This window comes from Monodon monoceros, unplaced genomic scaffold, assembly GCF_005190385.1.
Source record: "Monodon monoceros isolate NGI ecotype Baffin Bay Population unplaced genomic scaffold, NGI_Narwhal_1 Super_Scaffold_3, whole genome shotgun sequence".
NCBI classification, from domain to species: Eukaryota; Metazoa; Chordata; class Mammalia; order Artiodactyla; family Monodontidae; genus Monodon; species Monodon monoceros.
In genome coordinates this window covers 39,336,802-39,343,594 of record NW_021703780.1, presented here as the reverse complement: position 1 = coordinate 39,343,594, position 6,793 = coordinate 39,336,802, and the positions used below count along the sequence as shown (strand labels likewise).

Sequence of the window (6,793 nt, the reverse complement as noted above, 5' to 3'; positions counted from 1 at the left end):
ATCCTAACGAATAGAGAGGGATTAAGAGGCATTAGAGTTAGGTTTGCTTCTGGAAAATTCTTTCTCTTTTCTTCTTACCTTTTTTTTGTTTTTTGACCATGCCAAGTGGCTTGTGGGATCTTAGTTCCCCGACCAGGGATTGAACCTGGGCCCTAGTCAGCGAGAGCTCCAAGTCCTAACCACTGGACTGCCAGGGAATTCCCGTCTTACCTTTTCTGGTTTTCGTTTTAGTCTCACTTCTGCTGTGTCACTTCTTGACCCTTCTGAAGGTGCTGGTGGTAACTGCAAACTTCCACACCTTTGATTTCAAATTTTCTTCCCACATTTATTTTCCTGTCCGATCATGGGTGGTAGTGGCAGAAACAAGAGGCGACTTGGGGAGAACTTTAGCCTCCCGACCCATCAACCTCTCCAAATAAACACACAGTTTAAGTAGAAAGAGTGCTAGGGAAATGCAACTTCACAACAATTTCCAAAAATCAGAGTCCCCGAGTTTCATACCTCCAAGGGGTATCATTTATGTAAAATATAGAGTAATTGAATTGAACACTACGGAGGAATTGAACAAGAAGGGAGACTTGCCTAACCACCTTCCAAAGAGACTGCCCCTCCTAAGAACCCCTATTACAGAAATTCTGGGGCCAGTGATGTGAAGTGGTAAGAAAACAGGACTTCCCAGGATCTGGCAGGTACCAGCAGAAAGGATTCAAGTCACAGAAATGACTAATGTAACAGGGAAATGGAATGGGACTGTAAGATGAGACAGGTAAGGTCCAGAGTCCGGGAGTTAGTCAGCAGATAGCACAATTAAGCAGAGCCTAACATTGATCCTGGGTGGAGGGAAGGCTGATTGGACTTTGGTCTTGCATGTAGAAGAGACGAGCTCTGAACCCACTCATGATGACCTGAGCCACAAAGAAGTCCAAGGCCTACAAATCACCACCAGAAATGCTGGGAGGGCATCTCACAAGAATGAGCAAAAGTTGCAAGTTTGATGCAAGGCTTCAGTAAAAGTTGCAATCTGTTTCAAGTGGATTCAAATTTTGAACTGGAGGGACTTCCCTGGTGGCCCAGTGGTTTAAAATCTTCCTTGCAATGCAAGGGACGTAGGTTCAATCCCTGTTCAGGGAACTAAGATACCGGATGCCTTGGGGCAACTAAGTCTGTGTGCCACAACTGAGCCTTTGTGCCACAACTAGAGAGAAGCCTGTACACTGCAATGAAGAGCCCATGTGCCGCAGCTAAGACTCAATGCAGCCAATAAATAAATAAACATAAAAAATTTTTTTCTTTGATCTGGAGTCTTGAGTTTTAACTTTACTGCGTTCTAAATCTGCTAGTTTGTAAAAACCAAGAGAATCTGGACATCTACTAATCTAAAAGAAGAATAATAGCGCTCCACCATCATGAATTACATTGCTTACCAAATTTGCTAAACTTCTCAACTCTGGTCACAAACTGGAAGATTAAACCACCCTCTGTGCTGGTGGGACAAATCATGGTTTAATTGTATGTAGGAAGTGGAGTAAGGTCTATGCAAGCGGCAGGTCCCAAATTCTGGCAGCAGGTGTCCACTTCCAGACTGAAAGGGATGTTTCTATCGAGCAGAAAAGACATGATCATGCATGCCTCTTTGGAGGAGTCCACTCTACTCCTGTTCATAGCTCGCAGTGTTCTGTTTTTCAGGTCACCAGGAGGCCCAGAATGTCCCCCGCTGGGCCTCTTTGGACAGGCCTTAGTTGGGCCACCTTAAAGTACTGTGGCCTAGAGTATGGGGAAAGTTGTGTGCTCTGGACAGCTGTTACATCTGACCTCCCCTGGACACCACTCCTTCGTCTTCCTCTAAATTCCGGAGTAGAGAATAGACCTCTTAGCCAGCTTTGTTGTAAGTGTGCCAACACGTGTTGTTATGAGAGGGGCCATCTCTGCAACCCCAGGGGGCTCAGGGGTGCCTTCACTGCCTCAATATGTATATATATACCTCAAGATATATACCTTAATATATATATATATATATATATATATATATATATATACACACCTCAATATACCTCTGCATTGAGGTATATTTTGCAAAATGACACTTTGTAACCCATTGCTCTTCATGTTACATCCTGCCTCCTGGGCCCTGCTCCAAGACCTTGATCTTTCTTTCTGATGAAACAAATCTACATTACATTATGGGCAGAGAGCAGTGAACAAATGGGCAGCACGTGGAAAGGTTTGGAATGAATATTCCCCACCACTAGCCAGGGAATTGATAGAACTAGTGCTATAAGAGACATGGGAAGTTAACTGACATTAAGAATAAGCGTTTACGGTTTACTAAGTGCCCGGCACTTTGCTACACGTCATGTACATTATGTGCTTCAATTACTGCAACAGCCCTGTGTGGTATTATTGTCTCCATTTGATGAATGAGAAAACCGAGGATTTTAAATAAACTGCTCAAGTTTACATAGTCAGTATGGCAGAGCCAGAGCTGGATGTTCACTGACCTGTTTTATTTTCCTTTTGACCACACAGAAAGACTGCATTTTCCAGATCTCTACGTATTTAGATGGGACCACGTGATTGAGCTCTGGTCAACAGAGTGTAGATGTGATATACTCCATTTCCAGGTTTAAAACAGTCCACCCAAACTTCCATTCTCTCTTTCTTATTTGCACAGCTAGAAGCCAAGGACTCACCCCACCCCCTCCTCCCTCGCAAGGACAGAGCCCAGACCCCTGAGTAACTGCTTGGAGGAGAGTGTCTCAAGGGAGCAGACTGGTGTACATTACACTGTAACAGCAATAACAGATAAATCTTGGTTGTGCTAAGCTGCTGACGTTTCAGGGGTTTATTTGTCACTACTGCATAACCTACCTACACTGAGTAAAACAGCTAGGTGAGTTGTAGCCAAGATTTTTGTGCAGGTCTGTCTGACTTCAACCAATCTTAACCACCTCCTTACAACTAGCACAGAAGGATCTGCAGAGAATTTCTTTCTTTCTTAAAAATATTTGTTTATTTACTTATTTATTTGGCTGTGCCGAGTCTTTAGTTGCGGCATGTGGGATCTAGTTCCCTGACCAGGGATAGAACCCGTGTGCCCTGCGCTGGAAGCGCAGAGTCTTAACCACTGGACCACCAGGGAAGTCCCTGGAGAGAATTTCTAATCTTTAACTCTGCCACTAAGCTTGTGTGGGATATTAGGTGAGTCCCTTAAATGACTCAGTTTTTTCATTTGTCCAATGAGAATAAAAATATCTGCCCTTCCAACCCCACAGGGTTATTGCAAAGATCAAATAAGACAATAGCTATGACATAATTTGGAAAAGAAGCATCATCCAAATGCAAAGAAGTATTATTACCTAACTCATTTTCCTGCCTCAGGTTAGGAATCTATCCTACTGACCTTAGAACTGGCATGAAACTTTTTCTTATATTGTTGCAGCAAAAATAGAAATGAGGCTTTTCTTTTCTGATAAACAAGGAAAATAAGGAAACAATAAACAGGCTTGGAAACAGCATAAACAGTCCTGAAAGAGTTAAGCAATCTTGGTTATTCTTTAGCTGTTACTACTTACAAACTCTTGTAGCTAGACGTGGCCTTCACAAAGCTAATTACTCTCTGACTCCATATGAATTACACTCTGTACCTGGCATCTTCTCCCCCTACACTCCCTTGTAGCACTCGTCATTTCAGAAAAAAGGTCACAGTCCAATAACTTCAGGGACACCAGACCCCGTTGCTGAGCCACCTGATGCCAGCTTTGGCCATGAATTTACAGAAGAAAAGAAAAAAAAAAAGCAAGACTTCATTACTTTGAGCCTTATCACCTACCCCAGACCACAAGCTCTGGGTTATAAGCCTCTCTCTATTCCCCAGGGAGAGGGGCACAGTTCTTGAGGCAGTAGCCTGCTGTGTTCTCTCTGCCTGGCAAAAAATAAAGCTACTTTTTTCTCGTTCCTCCAAAACTCTGTCTCTGTATTTCTTTTTGGCATCAGTGCACAAAGAGCCAAAATTTTGGGGACTTCCCTGGTGGTCCAGGGGTTAAGAATCCATCTTCCAATGCAGGGGACGCATGTTCAATTCTAGTCAGGGAACTAAGATCCCACATGCCTTGGGGCAACTAAGCCGGAGCGCAACAACTACTGAGCCCGCGTTCTCTGGAGTCGGAGAGCCACAACTAGAGACAAGCCCTTGCACTGCAATGAAATACTCGGAGTGCCGCAACTAAGACCCGACACAGCTAATAAATAAATTAAAATATTTTTAATAAAAACAGAGAGAGCCAAGATTTTGGCATCAATATCCCTGCCTCTATTATCCCTAATAGTTATTTTTTTGGTACCTTTAAATTTTAGCATAATCAAACCTAATGACTTGCAAAAGTAGTACAAGGAGCAGGAATTCCCTGATGGTCCAGTGGTTAGGACATGGCACTCTTACTGCGGTGGCCTAGGTTCAATCCCTGGGTGGGGAACTAAGATTCCCGCAAGCTGTGGGGTGGCCAAAAAAATATATATATAGTACTAGGAGCTCCTGTACACCTTTTATCCAGATTTCCTAATTGTTGATACTTCGTCCCATTTTATATACATATTTCTGATTTACTCAAAAGTAAGTTGGAGGGCTTCCCTGGTGGCGCAGTGGTTGAGAGTCCGCCTGCCGATGCAGGGGACACGGGTTCGTGCCCCAGTCTGGGAAGATCCCACGTGCCGCGGAGCGGCTAGGCCCGTGAGCCATGGCCGCTGAGCCTGCGCGTCCGCAGCGTGTGCTCCGCAACGGGAGAATTCTCGACCACAACAGTGAGAGGCCCGCGTATCGCAAAAAAAATTGGAGACATTGTGTGTTCTACCACTCCAGGGGCACTAGGACCCTCCCAACACCTTGATTTCAGCCCAGTGAAAACTGATTTTGGACTTCTGACCTCCAGAGTTGTAAGAGAACAAATGTGTGTTATTCTAATGCACCAAACATGTGGTCATTTGTTTCCACAGCCATAGGAAATTTATACAATCCATATTCAAAATTTGGTAAGTGTCCAGATAGTATCCATTTTAAGACCCAGTGCAGCCAAAATAAATAAATAAATATTAAAAAAGATAGAAATGCTATTAGGAAAATCTCCTTCTTCTTTCCCAGTTATTTACATAGTTATTTACTGATGCCAGAATAAATTTATGGAACCAATATGTCATCTGCCAATATCAACAGTGTTCATGCGGGTGAATGTTCCCTAGTATGTCTGCCACCACTGCCTATGTCCCCAGGGTGAGCTGCGGCCACCCGCCCTCACCTCTCCAGGAGATTCTTCAAGACAAGCAGTCTTATCCAGATCTCATCAAACATGAACTACTGTTTTTCTTCATCAAGTGTCCAAAAGCTCTCTCCCCTTGCCCTCTGTGTATGGGGACCAGTTCTGGATTTCACAAGAGGAACTCCCAAGTTTGCAAACCAACAGTGACTACAGTTAATAATACTGGCTTGTATATTGAAAGTTGCCAAGAGAGTAAATCTTGAAAGTTCTCATAGCAAGAAAAAAAAATTTGTAAGTATGTATGGTGATGGATGTTAATTAGACTTACTGTGGTGATCATTTCACAATATCTACAAATATGGAGTCATTATGTGTTTTTTTTTTTTGGCCACACCACGTGGCATGTGGGATCCTAGTTCCCTGACCAGGGATCGAACCCACGTCCCCCACGTGACTCTGTGGAAGCACAGAGTCTTAACCACTGGACCACCAGGGAAGTCCCAGAGTCTTTATGGTGTATTCCTGAAACTAACATAATGTTATATGTCAATTACATATCAATTAAAATAATAATTTTTAAAAGTAATAATAATAAAAAAGAATAGACTCGTGGATAAATGTAAGACCGGACACTATAAAACTCTTAGAGGAAAACATAGGAAGAACACTCTTTGACATAAATCACAGCAAGATCTTTTTTGATCCACCTCCTAGAGTAATGGAAATCAAACCAAAAATAAACAAATGGGACATAATGAAACTTAAAAGCTTTTGCACAACAAAGGAAAACATAAACAAGACGAAAAGACAACCCTCAGAATGGGAGAAAATATTTGCAAATGAATCAATGGACAAAGGATTAATCTCCAAAATATATAAACAGCTCATGCAGCTCAATATTAAAAAAACAAACAACCCAATCCAAAAATAGGCAGAAGACCTAAATAGACATTTCTCCCAAGAGGACAAACAGATGGCCAAGAAGCACATGAAAAGCTGCTCAACATCACTAATTATTAGAGAAATGCAAATCAAAACTACAATGAGGTTATCACCTCACCCCAGTTAGAATGGGCATCATCAGAAAATCTACAAACAACAAATGCTGGAGAGGATGTGGAGAAAAGGGAACCCTCTTGCACTGTCGGTGGGAGTGTAAATTGATACAGCCGCAATGGAGAACAGTATGGAGGTTCCTTAAAAAACTAAAGATAGAATTACCATATGATGCAGCAATCCCACTACTGGACATATACCCAGAGAAAACCATAATTCAAAAAGACACATGCACCCCAATGTTCATTGCAGCACTATTTACAATAGCCAGGCCATGGAAGCAACCTGAATGCCCATCGACAGACGAATGGATAAAGAAGATGTGATACATATATACAATGGAATATTACTCAGCCATAAAAAGGAACGAATTTGGGTCATTGTTGAGATGTGGGTGGATCAGAGACTGTCATACAGAGTGAAGTAAGCCAGAAAGAGAAAAACAAATATCGTATATTAATGCATATATGTGGAATCTAGAAAAATGG

General features: G+C 42.4%; 1 non-coding gene across 1 annotated transcript; it reads left to right on the top strand.

Moving 5' to 3' along the window:
• Positions 1-4,400: 4,400 nt before the first annotated feature.
• Positions 4,401-4,472, top strand: TRNAK-CUU. The gene has a single exon. It is a non-coding gene; the product is annotated as a tRNA-Lys (tRNA).
• Positions 4,473-6,793: the final 2,321 nt, after the last annotated feature.